The sequence below is a fragment of the Hermetia illucens genome, chromosome 5 (assembly GCF_905115235.1).
Source record: "Hermetia illucens chromosome 5, iHerIll2.2.curated.20191125, whole genome shotgun sequence".
Taxonomy (NCBI): Eukaryota; Metazoa; Arthropoda; class Insecta; order Diptera; family Stratiomyidae; genus Hermetia; species Hermetia illucens.
In genome coordinates this window covers 50,280,124-50,291,531 of record NC_051853.1, presented here as the reverse complement: position 1 = coordinate 50,291,531, position 11,408 = coordinate 50,280,124, and the positions used below count along the sequence as shown (strand labels likewise).

At 40.6% G+C, this 11,408-nt stretch overlaps 1 protein-coding gene across 1 annotated transcript in view; it reads left to right on the top strand.

The window, feature by feature from the left end:
• Nucleotides 1–10,303: 10,303 nt before the first annotated feature.
• The window catches only part of LOC119657358 (low-density lipoprotein receptor-related protein 2), a 392,732-nt gene continuing 391,627 nt past the window's right edge, over nucleotides 10,304–11,408 (top strand). The window contains exon 1 of the mRNA XM_038064231.1: nucleotides 10,304–11,083. The gene's annotated coding sequence lies outside the window, so the exon portion shown is untranslated. The remainder of the gene's footprint in view (nucleotides 11,084–11,408) is intronic.

Here is an 11,408-nt window from a genome sequence, read left to right as displayed (position 1 = left end):
TCGCCGAATATAGTCACCTTGGATATCAAACGAAGGGGCTCGATTAGTACATTTCAAAATATGTAGGTCTTAGTTTTGACTTTCTTCTTAAACTGATGTAATGTGTGGGAGGGTCAATTCTGAACCCAATCGAAGAACCAAAAACGTGGTGGTGATACTCCTATATGACGTCTAGATTGATATCTTACCAAACAAAAGCTAACAAAATTTTACGAAATTTAGAAGTTTATTGGGAATCCTCCTGCCAACTGGATTACGTACCGAGAGGTAAATTCTCTACCCAAATGGTAATATAATGGTCAATCTTTTCTCAATCTTCAATAATTTTACGGTTCTGCTGTTTATTAAATTTGTTTTATTTGGCAAAACAAACCATGAATTATATAGTCTACTACAGATATGCAACTTAGCTAGCAACATTAGATTGTTAGATAAGAAAAAGTGGAGATCGTGTAACGAGCATGAGGGTCCCCCTCTAAATATTATTTTTTTGGATTTTTCTGCAACCACTTCTGCAACTTTAACCTGTACGCAGTCTTGCGACTTCGACTGCAACGTATTGTGTTTATAGCTTAGCTGGCACTGATTCTTGATGTCTATCGGTCACTTTACCTTCAAACCGGATACTAAAACCCCAATATCTTCTAAATACCCGAAAATATAGAAAATTCTGAATATCCAATCCAATGAAAATAAAAGCGCACATCATTTTACCAACGTGCTTAATTCTTATTATTTTCACTATTACTTTTATATTTTACACTACTGATCTTGCTTAGCCTCTTCTAATCCGCTTGGAAACTCTGAATTGTTCAGTGGGACAGCAACGTGCGAATTTAATCTTCAAAAAATTTCACTTAAAGAAAATCTTTGGTAATCGTCTTAGTTTGCTAAATCTTTCATTGTAACCTCTTAAGAACGAGAACCGAAATTGTTTCCACCCCACAGACACATCTCGTATATTTAATCCAATTTTGTACACATGTAACTTTTCCTGAATTCAACAAGTGGCCATTACAGTACACTTATGAGCACGGAGGGGGGCGGGAGCCTGTTGCACTTTCTGGCTTGCTGTGCTATTTGCAAAAGTACAAATTCTTCCACGTAACCCAAACCAAAGCTGAGCTCTTGTGTGCGTTCTTCTTCGGCAGCGGGAGGCTCCGATGGCTCCAATGGCCCCAATGACTCCAATCCACTCACTACTTCCAATTCGCCGCAAAATACCATTCATGGGGCAAGCAGCTCCACGACCACTGTCGTTCCTTCCAAAGCGTTCCAAAGAAGTATCTTTTGTTTACAAGCGAATTCGAGTATCTTTGATGATGTTATTTGTATCTGAAAAGCCGGCATGGAGGCGAAAGCTCATTGTTTTAGAACACGAGTTGACTGAGAGACAAGTGAAGCTGTGAACAGGCACGAGGACCATGTGAGTCGGGTATTGCATGGAGCTGCGACACATTGGCTTTGATCATAGACGTGTTGATAATGTGATTACGTTCATCTAAAATCTTTTTACGTGGATTAAAAGATACGTAGGTGCGGAGCAGTGGCGTAGGGGGAGTTGTTATATTTGCGCTATACCTTCTATCAAAGGTTGTTTAGTCCTTGAAACACGTTTTATGTTATAGGGGCGCATACATACATGATTGACGAAGCCGCTTCCTTTTCAGGTTAAAGTATTTACTACATACCGTTTCGAAGCTTTAAAGGGATTCAAATATGGATATGTTCCTGCGGAGGGTGAACACATTTTGAGGGAATGTTATCACGTGATTGAAGCTCTTGAATGGACACCGATGCTGTCGAAATGGTTGGGGGACTCTTTTGGGATATTCTATCTGCTTCGTTGAATTATCAGCTTCCTGGAAATCAATTGAAGTTTGGAAAATTGTTATCAAACTAAATTTTTGACGTATGTTATTCGAGAGTACATATGCGTTATGTTATCTAGCTAAGTAGGTCGACCAATCACTTTGAATCGTTGAGCTGAACGAAATATTTCCTTGGAAGTTTGACTTCTTTATTCAGAAACATTAAAAAAAAAGTCCTTTGATTTCTACGCGACTAACTTTTTCAAAACTTTTTATACACGTGGAGTTTTGACCCGTTGTGTGGTTTTCCTTCTTATTGTTAAAGTTTCTATTTGACTTTTTGTGATGGCAAGAATAAAATGGTACCTGAAAATAACATGCCCTTGAAAGAGAAACAATCAATTAATGTTTGATAGGGACGGCAAATCCACGGGGTTTCTCGATGAGGTGAAGGTGAACATATTTCAAATCTGATTTTTTTCTTTTTTAACTATTCTAGCATTTTTATTCTATTTACGGAATTTCTTTTTTGGTTTCAAAGAGTTTCAAATTTATTTATTTATTTATAATGATTACAATAAACAGAGTAAACTCCAATAACTTATTGCCCTCAGGATTAGAGAATTGAAGAGAGCTAAGGAGGGTTGGATGGAGTCCAAATTAGAGGAGGAGCGAGGTATAAAGCCTGACAATTTTGCTGTTTGATGACTTCGAGGCAATGGGTGTCGAAAGTAACTCCGAGGTCTTGAAATTGGAGTTGGTGGAATTCAGGTATGATAAGGAATGTCCGTTGAGAGAGTAGGAGAAGGAGGTGGGTGAGGATTTAAGCGAGTAGCACATACAGTGATATTGTCTGACGTTTAACACTAAACCTTTAGCAGAGCACCAACGAACCAGAGTGTCTGCGTTATATTGAAGGGAAATACAGTCGAAAGCAAACAGGGACAAGTAAGGAGGAGAGAGGGTGGGGGGGGGTCGTTAGACGGAGGGATAGCTGGGAAGGACAGCGGGAGTAGCGAATGTGGGACCAGAAAGTTTGAGGTTTCCGCGCTTTAGTGAGTCTTCAACACTGGTCAGGTATGCGTTTCTGGACTTACGTATTAAGGAATTGACCGAGGAGCGCAGAGTTTTGAAAAAAACTAAGTCAGCATAGGTTCTATAAGACCTCTTTCTGGCATTGTGTTTTTGACCAAGTTTTTTTGTGGACTTCAGTGGCGAAACAGGCAATGTAAGAGCGAAAGCACTTAGAAGAGGTGGGGACGTAACAGGGAAGAAGATCAGATAAAATGGTATAGAAGGTATTGATTGCTTGGTCATATGTTAATGGAGGGAGGAGCGGAACCCAGTTGATTGCTGGGGGCTGAGTTCCGACCTTCGAAGTTTGCCTTAAAAAAGTTGAACTTGGTAGGCTTGGGCGCGACTGCGGAGTGGACTCTGGACATCAGAGCATCGAACTCGAAAGCAGGATGAAGGGCGTCAGAGAGGCATTAGGGGATTGGGCCAGGCAACGCACAGAAGGTGCGATCTAAGCGGTTTCTAGAAAGATTAAACTGGAGGGCGGCACATGTGCACATGAAAAGGGATAAAGGAAGGAAAGGGTGGGTGAAGTTATTAGGGAGGAAGGGAAGGTCAGGAGTAACAGCCCAGGAGAGCATAGGAAGATTAAAGTCGCCCTCTGGATGAAAGGAAGTGACGGGAACAAAACGATTAGGACTTCTGATAATCTTTTCAAGAAATCCTTGTTCAGAGAAGGAGGGTTGACGCAGGCTCAATATACACAGGATATGATAAAGGGACATAGGTTTAGCGGAATAACTCGTATGGTGACAGAATCATAGGCAGAGTAGGAGGAGGAGAAGATGATTTCGGCATGAAAAGGAACTTAACAGCTAGTAGAGCACCTCCGTCGGTTGTCTTGCCAAGCGCAGCGCAGTCTCTGCAACAAAGATAAACAGAGTAACCTTCAAGGAGCTTGGAATCTTAAATCCTGTCATTCAACCAGGTTTCAGAAATGTAAATGATGTGATGTTATAATGCTAAGGCAGACAGTTTGAAATCCGACAGCTTGGTCCTTAGACCCCTTACATTTTGATAAAACAGTGCCAAGTTATGAGACTCATTTAAGTTCGGCGAGGCAGTCGGGCAGGCCACAAATTTTCACGAAGCTAAGTCCTCTGATAAGGTTTGACGAAGAAAAGAAAGGTTGGACATAATATATGGATATATTACATGCTACGTACTAAGAAATACACAAAACTTTTCTTACCTTAAGCGTCCAGCTTCCGGTTTCCCGACTTGTTCCACCTTGGTGGAACTTAGAGGAAGGAGTAGGAGAAGAATTGAAACTTAATTAGATATTATAATCACTAGAATAGATATATAAACCCAAATTGTGAAGGAAATTTTTTAGAAGGTAAAACATTGAAGAAGGGGCTGGTCTCCGAAATACGTATTTGAATAGATTAGATACTTTTAGCTAACAAAAAAGAAAATAACTTCTCAGACAATCCTTCATTTTAAGACTTTGGCTAACAAACTACCTTCTAATTCGAACCACAACAAGTCGGGAAACCGGAAGCTCGGCGCAACTAAGCTGACTCCGCTTATGAACGGGACAAAGACTGAAGAAAAAGAAGATTTAGAATGCCAAACTACTCACTTTATTGTGATATTGATATTTAGTTGCAGTAAATTTACACGGCGAGCTACTGCAACTTTGTTAGCAATAGTATGATTTTAATAAAACTTTGAGATAACATGCTTAATATTATATTCTACATAACTCTAGGTAAACTTAAGAGGGATTTCTAGCCAACTCCCCCGAAAATATAACAATATGCTATTGTTAACTTAATTTGAGTAGATATCAATATGGTGAGTACTTTGAGGGCTGGACACCGTAAAAAGGCAGCGTCATGATTTTTTTCAGCGGGATTCAATTTCTGTACTTACATTTGTAGCTTTAGCGTAAGCAGTAAAGTAGAAATATTTAGATGCATGCTATCAATTTAGGTAGGTATGTGCATATATTATATATGCGCGTCTTGTGGTATCCTCAAACCCTCCAATTCCTTCCTGATTTCATCGCTTTTTTGATGGTTAGTTTGTTCAGGAGCGTTTCTTCCTAGATTATGACAATCGGCGATGTATTCGCCGTTTTGGGCTTGTTTGTGTTCTCACAACCATGATTTCGATCGTAGTTAAGACATTCAGTATAGTAGCGTTGGTGGCACTCGGGATGACGGCGTTCGTAGGGGAGGTTTTGGAGGTGCTGGATAAGAGCATGTATGATTGTAGTGTTGAATGTTGACAGAGAGAGAGTGGTAGATATGCTTCCTCGAGGGGCTTAACTTTTGCCTTTTAAGATCAATAATGCTACCATTATGTTGCGAGGTAATCATTTTTTTTCATCGATAGTGTCAGCTCAGCCTCGGTCGATATTTTCCAGATATGTCGTTCAGAGAAAGAATAAATAAAGAATCCTTCCGTCTGACGAACGGACTTTGTCATTGTTTCTTTAATACGTTTTTGCGGGGCCGACTTGAAATATGAATTCTGACTGTATACTAGGCGAATGAAATGAAAGTTTGCGATTCTGTTGAATGTTATTAGTTTGAGTTCTTTCACTCACCTATCCATATGTACGAAAGGTAGACCAACTAGTAACAAAATTAATTTGCTTTGAAAATAATAATTTCCTTAGGGAAAAAAATTATTCAACATAGCAAACCGACAAATGAAAATTCACGATATTTTCCAATCTGATAGGCTTTGCTTATCTTGTTGGAAGATGAATGACCCCAAATTCGTTTTTTTTCTGCACTTTCTTGTAGATTTTCTCGAAGAATACTAACTTAAGTATCTGTTTTCATCCTTACTTCAATTTTTATCAGGTTGCCTACATAATGAATGGAATGAAGCAGTCCACACCATGAACAATTCTTCTTCACGTTTAACAGTCGGGTGCGTCTTGTTAGTTTTTAAGGAGTTGGGTCACTGTATAGGCCTTTACATACTATTTTTTGTTTTTAAAAATCCTCGGCCGAACTCATTTCACCTATTATTTTTCAATTACGGTAAACAATTTGCTTTTCTTTGATTATACAAATCATTTTTCCAATATGGAAATTGTTGCAAAAACAGCGCGCTTTTTAAAAAATTCTAAATTTTTGACAAAAGCCGTCGGGAAATTACTTATTAAACCATTCGGAAAATCGGTAGCTGCACGCTTCAGGTAGTTCTTATATAAAAATATTTGAGTGTTGCATTTGTTCCTAGTACGCAATGTATATACACATACATGTTGTGCCAGAAAATTTGCTTTAGCGTGATACTGACATTCAGAGTTTTGGAGCACTAAATCGACAATTTTGACCTATTATCACTTCGTTAGTAACGGTGTGATTTCCATCAAACTTGGGAGGATCATGGTTTAAATTATAGCCTATATTATTGCATTATTGACTCTAGGATGAATTTAACGGGGTTTCCCGGTCAATTACTAAAAATTATAGTTACATACTATTATTAACCTCATTTGAACAAATGTCGTTATGGAGAGTGCTTCGGAGCGTAAGCACCGTATTATTATTATTCTGTTAAAGGAAAGTCGCACGCATTTTTAAAGAACTATTATCCCTATTTGCTGGTTATAGTGTACCTATTAATAATAGTATTTCAAGCAAGCCTATAACCGTCTGGAACTTTAGTACATTCCCTATTTCCAGTTCTTTCAACTTTGCATCTGGTATTAAGTGAATTACTTTCCGCAAGTGACGGACACTGTCCCAGGACGTGTATAGAGGTTTCATCATACTCCGCACAAATTTTGCAGGCAGTGTCCGTAGATATCCCTAGCTTCCCTAGGTGATAGCTCTGCCGACAATGACCAATGAGAATGGCAACTATGATTCGGAGGTTCTTTTTGGTGAGGTTTAAGCAATCCTTTGTGCGCATTCCACGCTCTATTCGTGGTAGGCCCGCCCAGTATAGTTCCCTCAACCGTTCCTCTTCATTTCTTAATGTCATAGCCATGAAACCGTTTTCTATTCCACAGAAGCATTCTGGCCCGTGTAAAGACGTCCCTGCTCCCTTCTTGGCAAGGTAGCTTTGTACTGATGAAGGGAGTAAGTTGCTCCCGAAATATATATATATATATACATGGTAAAATGAAATTGTAGTTTGGAGTAAGCTACTGGTCTATCAATTTTAGACTACAAATAGAAGACAATAACAACCTCTAGGGATGCTGTTAGGCATGTCCTCAATGCCCCACCGATACACACGCAAGCCAATCTCTGGAGTTTGTGTAATTCCCTGGCTTGTGTGCTGAGTTCGGTTTTTTCTGCCCAGATTACCGCTCCATAGGTAATCATGGCATTACTATTGCAGTATATATCCAAAGTAGTATCTTTGGACTGCAACCCAATTTTTTCCCCCTATGGACCTACAAGTCATCAGAGCCTTCGTGGCTTTCCGACATGTGTCTTTCAGAGTAATTTTTGGTCTAGCGTAATTCCCAAATATTTGACCTCTGTTTCTCGTTTCACCTCCTTATGGCACTCAGGTGATCAAACTTACGTCTCCTAGTGAATGGTACTATGGTGGTTTTGGCTGGATTGATCCCCAGTTCCATCTTCCTGTACCAGACACTAGTAATCCTTAATCCAGCACCGTGTAGTGGCAGCTGTTATTTTTTCAGATTTTTCACTTGGGTAGATTCTGAGAAAGGGTCCATGAAAGAGATGATCACTTCCAGCCATGTCCTATCCCGTTTTGTATTGAATGTCAGAACTGAGGCCAGCATTGGAAAGTACTAATCAGAACCCTTCATTTGATAGCGAAGGATGTTGTGCCCATGGCACCGGTAATATGAAGACATACAGTTCTTCGCATTGAGGCCAGCTTACAGTGGTAACCTTCTATGTTAAGTTTACATAAGTAGGTGTCCCATATATGCAAAAATGGACTGTAAGATTTGTTCCACCAAAAGAAGTACTGTGGCGTATCAAATGGAAAGTCTCTTAGTACCCTCCGAAGCAGGTCTTAGTTTGGTCATCAGTTGTAAAAGGGGTGAGTGCCTCAGTTAGGAAATGGTTTCTACATAATATTAATAGCATTGGGAACTCTGTATGCAATTTTTTTAAGGTTTTTGAGGGAGAAAAAATCTTATCCAAATCGAGTTACCATTTCCTGTGTGTCACATACTTTTTTTCTTGTGGTGATACCTACTGACTCCAAATTTTGCAATAAACTATATCGTTCTACGTTGAGTTTACGGGGCCCCCATATAGGCAAGAGAGGAATGTAAACATTTATCAAAATATAGATTCAATTAGTACTATGGTTTTGAGATTAGCCGTAAAGTAGGGGTTGGCAAAAGCCACTTAAAATATCGTGCTGCTCTAAGAAACCTGAAAAATTTAAAAAACTCATAATGATGCCCCTATATGACATCTCCGCCCCAAAATACCCCGCGAACCGATATCTGCTCAAATAAAGTTAATAATTTGGTGTGTGAAAATGACTGTTCGTTTTTTTTCCTTCGAAGGAAACGCATTTGCGTCTTTGTTTAACAAAATATTTATTGTTCGTAATATTTTCCATCGTTTGCCATAACCTTGGTCCATCTTCCTTGTAGCATACGGGATCCGCCTCGGAAATCTTGATCTTGGCTCAGTGAGATACCCATTTTTCGGCAAATGCTGCAAACTCGAAATGGTAGTCTGATGGGGCAATATGTGGTGAAGTAACATCTCCCAGCCGAGTAGTATTTTCTGAACCGCTTTTTCGACATGACGCCTTGCTAGAAAATGATCCTGTCGTGTCTGTCCTTCTATTCTGACCGTTTTCTGTGCAGCGCCTGGTTCAGACGAAATAGTTGCTGGCGGTTAAGGTCTGCCGTCACCAGGTTACCAGGTTTCAAGACCTCAAGGTGAATCACTCTTTCAGCAGCAGCACAGCAATACCTTCCTACCGTCTTCCTCTTTGGCTGGGATATCATTGCTGGCCTCCTGAAACCCATATTTTTTTGCGTTCGGATTGTCGTGTTCGATCCATTTTTCGTCACCCATTAAAATCCGATGCAGGAATTGTTGACGCAAAAGCCTTTCGTTTGCAATATTGTCATATGTAAGTTTCGAAGCAGTACAAAAATGTTACCACCTATCGGCAATGCGAACAGTCATTTTCACACACCGACACGTAATTATATTTTGAAAATTTGCTGGAAATCCCCTTTAAGTACATCCTGGACGTACAAAATGGTGCAGTAATATTGGAAAGTTTAGTGGAAATCCTACTATTCTTAACAAGGTCGTGGTACTTTACATTAATCTGTTTTGAGTAAATTCACTGAAGGCTAAGCTATCATATATACCCAATCATATAATCTACAAAATCCTTCATATCTGTACCGTCGAAATTTCCATTTTGTTTTGTGAACTATAAGATTGCTTTCCTGATTTTTTTTAAATCGTCTGTAAATGTAGACTGTTATGTCTGTAAGTAATCACATTTTGAAAGTGATAAACCGGCGCCGGTCAGTCAAAATTTGACTAACCCAGCGACAGGTATGTGTCCGAATGTTGAGGTACAAAACTTGCGGACGTCTGCAATGAAGTGTTGTACAGGCCCCTATTGGAATCAAGATCTGCCTCTGCCGCCAGAATGCCATCTTTATAAGCCTCTCCTCGACTCTTATCTGTTAACATATCTAATAGTATAATGATATTTAATTCTATTTCGGTGAGCAATCACTGAGAGAAATTAGTGAAATTCAAGTGTACGGAAAGTTTCTGGCGCAGCAAAAATCTAGATTTCCATTCTCTACCACGGGACGCGATGATGTAACTTGTTTACGCTGCCCGATGTTTTCGGCTGACCTGCCTTCGTTTTCGAATTCTAAATGAAGTTTAAATTTCTAAGAAATCACAAGTTGTGGGAACACTCATTTTTTTGTAAGGAGGTTGTGCTCTATTATCCTCACATGTTCCTATCGTTATCTCTACCCCCTTTTTTTCTCGAAAAAAACCGACGAAAACCGGAAATCTGTGTAAACACACAAAACAATGTCCTTGCCAGGCATCTGATCCGTCATTCCCAAAGGACACTCTGCCATCTGTCCCTTCCAATCACAACCCCTACGGCACTGTTGTGTCTCGTGCGACAAGTGATGATTCCCGGTTGAGGGTGCAAACCGGCTCCGCGGCACACTCACCCGAGCGCACCGACGGCGACACCGTTCCATGGTCTCGCGGCGCTCTCTTACCTGTATTCTACCTGTGCTTCATGTCCGTGAAAGACGTTGATGACCTGCCGGCGAAAACCGGTGCCGTGTGCTTACTTGTAGCTGGCGTTGTTGTTGCTTGGCTGGTGGAATGGCGGAGCTTTGATTCGCCGCGGAATGGAAATTTTAGTACAAGCATTCGCCTCTTGGCCACGTCTTCAACTTTCGTTAACGCGGCGGCTCAACGGTGAGGGTGAGCTGCGAACAATTCCAGTGGCTCGTTAGACGTTGCCGTGCGAGGACTGAATTCTATGGAACTGAAAAGCTGTGCAGGTGAGAAAAGGATCTTGACGACGACTACGAAACCGTCAGTTGTGGTGTTTTGATTAGTTCGAGTGGAAAATCGAGTTCAAGTGGGAAAAAATCACAGAAAATTGTGGCAGAGTGTCGTGAGTTGCACAGAAAAGATTGTCCACTTTCGCGCCCAACGTGGTCAGTCCTTGGTGTACTTGGTCCCGCGTTCAACTGAAAACAAATTGATTCCACAGGTGCGCGGTGGAGGAGTGAGAGTGGGGCTAACTCAGGTGCGGTCGGGGCAAAGATCCTTAGAGGCTTGTTGACGGTGAATTTCAGTCTAATTGCTCGACAGTTTATTTGATTGTCTCTCTGCTCAATTAGCGGTGTGTGTTGGTCTGTGCTGGTGGAAAGTTCTTGTACACGTCGGACGTCGCGCGGCTTCCGGTTGTTCTTTTACTTCGTTGGCTCAGTCGCGACCTCGTTTCCCTTCGCGCGCGCTACTTTTTAACCGTTTGGCGACCGCATCAATTCGAAAGTGACCCATTTACCAGTGTCTTTGGCAAACGCGAACGTTGTTCATTTTGGACAACGCATAGAAGATCCTTATTTTGTGCACCCGCGGATTTGCTTTGAAATCTTGATATTGCCCCGTGGGAGTGTGAAGGATTAGTGGTTTATCGCCGCCTGGGATTACATTGGCCCCGCAGCGGCTTTCTCTTCTCTGGATTTCACTCGAGCACAAGAAAAGGTGAGCTAACTTGTGGCTTCTTCGAGTTGCTTCGAGAGTTAGAAAGAAGCGACATTGCATGCACTTGAGAAAGATTCACGAATGAAAAGTTGTGCACAGTATCTGGTGATGCTAGTGTTGAGTTATGTGGAAAAAGAACTGAACTATCTCAGATTTCGTTATTTGACTATTAGGAAAATTTATGGACGAATAATGTTAATGGGTAGATTTGATAAAAGAGGTAGTTCAGACTCCCTTCAAAAGATTAGCACATATTTAAAGTGGTAGTGCATATTTAAAAAAGAAAATTTGAATAAATTAAGGTGAAGGTCTGATAGAAAAATCA